Genomic DNA, 2771 nt, shown 5'->3' on the forward strand with positions numbered 1-2771 from the left:
AAAAAAAAAAAAAAAGAAAAAAAAAAGTAGGTAAATGATAAAATTGATGTATACACTAAAACACTCCTTTTATTTACGCTAATTAAAATACAAAACCAAAAATATTCATTTTAAGATCAATACATAAAACATTCCAATACACACTAAAATATTTCAATACACGCTAAAACATTCATTTTAAGATCAATACATAAACATTCCAATCCAAGTATATATATATATATATAACATCTTAATTATGGACGGGACGATTCTTTTTTGGTGGAGTGTAGTCAAGATGATATACTGAATCATCATTCATAGGGTTTAAATCTTCTTCGTTCGTCTCTATTTCACATTTATAACAAGATTTATGTATATTTCGAGCTGCATAAAAAAAAAAAATTAATGAACTCGAATGGAATGAACAAAATAAAAATAATAATAAGATTTGTATGTAATTAATTACCTTGGGTTGCAAGGGGAATGAAGCAGAAAAGAAACAAGAAAAGAAGAAGAACGTTTTTATGTGCCATTGCAATCTCTCCCCCTTTTCTCCTCAAACTTCACCATTTTATAGATACCACGACTTGCCTCTATATTACTATTAATTATTATTATTATTATTATTATTATTATTATTATTATGATTATTATTCGGTTTTCTAATCCCAAAATTTTAAAAAATGGGTAAGGATAGAATAAGTTTACGTGTTTAAATCTTCCAAAAAATAAATAATTCTAGTTTAGTATTTTGATTTATGTAATTTTAATTTTAATTTGTTTAGTTTCAATTTTAGTTTTTTTTTTTAAATTAACTATTTGTTTTTTATGACATTTTTTATATCAAAATTTTAGCATAATACGGCATTCAATATTAATAATAAAAATTATTTAAATGAATATTTTTGAAAGTATTATAAAAGTTAAAAATAGAATTGTATCTTATTTTATTTCTATTTCATTAGAGATTTAAACTTAAATAATAACCGTGCAAATTTGTGTAATTATTTCTTATTAATTTAGGGCCTTAATTTTCATCTATTTAAATGCATGAACTTGAATTATAAATTTGTAAATGAAAAAATAAATAAAACACTCTATTAAAAAAAAAAAAATTTATTTGTAAATATTTTTATCAAATTATAGAAATTATTTATGAAATTTTATTGGAAAGTATTTTTTATGTTAAAGATAAACATGCATTATCGAAACCGTGAATTAAGCTAAGTTCTATCAATTTTTCCATAACACAACTTGACCGTGTTATGATTACTACTTTTATATATACCAAAAGTGGAATGTTGGTTACTTGTCATTCAGTTTGTACACTTCTTATAAAGTGTTCGGTTTCAATATATTTTTAATTTTATTGTATATATTAAATACATTTTTTAGTCTGGTTAAGACAATATACTTTTTACGAGCTACAAAATAAAACCTTCTTCTCCGAAAGTAATAATAATTAAAAAAAGCGAGAGTTCGAGACAGACTATAACCGGTGAAAAGTAGTTCCACTTAAAGCACTTATTCTACTGCATATCGAGAATGGTTTGAAAACACGAGTGTGATACGAAATACACGTAAACATCAAAGACCAAATGTCGAAGTTTCAAAAGACAAAATTACAAAATGGGAATGAAATTGAAGCATTAATTAGGTTTATCAAACATGAATTGATGTTGAAAGACAAGAAAAAAAGAGAGCTGCAAATCATAACTTCTCCCATTTACAAAGGTGGTGAGAGTGAGGGCCACAAATGGCTTCACTAATATCCTCACCCATTTGGCTCCAACCAACCCACATCTCCTATTTTTCTTTGCATGGTAAGACGGACTAACCCTAATGGAGTGGTCAAACACATGTACCATACCACTAAACACGATATCGAAACCCAAATCAAAGAGATTTGATACAACGCTTTCGATAAAAGTTCGACAAGATAACGTGATCCAATAACTCGTTTTACGGGTTATGAATATACGGTCACATATATGACTAGAATTTGTATTATACTTGAATAGGATAGTACTGTTAATGGCTGAAGAGAATGGAATATTGGTGTGAGATCCCACTTCGGTGGGAGATGAAAACGAAACATTCTTTATAAGGGTGTGAAGACCTCTTCCTAGTAAACGCGTTTTAGATCGTTCAAGGAAGCCCGTAAGAAAAAACCCTAGACTGTTATAATCAACCACATAAAGTGAGATGAACTAGTTGGATTTCTCTTGAGCGGTGAATTTTTATGCATTTTTATCTATGTGGGATGTGTTGTAAACGTTAGATTTGTGGGCTTAAACTAATTTATGACCTAAAGTAGATCTGATATGATAAGGAATCACTACAAGGGGAGTAAGATTCAGATTACCTTGTTGATCGAATATCTCAAGGCAAGAACATTGTTTGAGATTCGAATCACTCCACAAGCAAGAACAATCATGTCTAGCTTGAATGATTCTTGTTGATCAAATATCTCAAACACTTGTTTGAGATTCGAATCACTCCACAAACAAGATTGATCATGTCGAGCTTGAATGATTCTACATGCAACCTAAACTACATAGAATTGCAAATAAACTTAGCCATTGGCTAAAGAAAAGCACAAATGCTTCGTTTACTATATTTTCCAAGTCTACTCACAAATACAACATACATTGGTTTATATAGCCTCAAAATGAAACTATTAAAGACATTCCAAGGGTTGTAACATTCATACTTAATGGCCATAATTAACCATTATGTAATTGTAACCTAAAGTAAATAAAAAGTCTTAAAATACATTAATGAAATAC

Source organism: Cucurbita moschata, unplaced genomic scaffold (genome assembly GCF_002738365.1).
Source record: "Cucurbita moschata cultivar Rifu unplaced genomic scaffold, Cmos_1.0 Cmo_Scf00028, whole genome shotgun sequence".
Classification (NCBI taxonomy): Eukaryota; Viridiplantae; Streptophyta; class Magnoliopsida; order Cucurbitales; family Cucurbitaceae; genus Cucurbita; species Cucurbita moschata.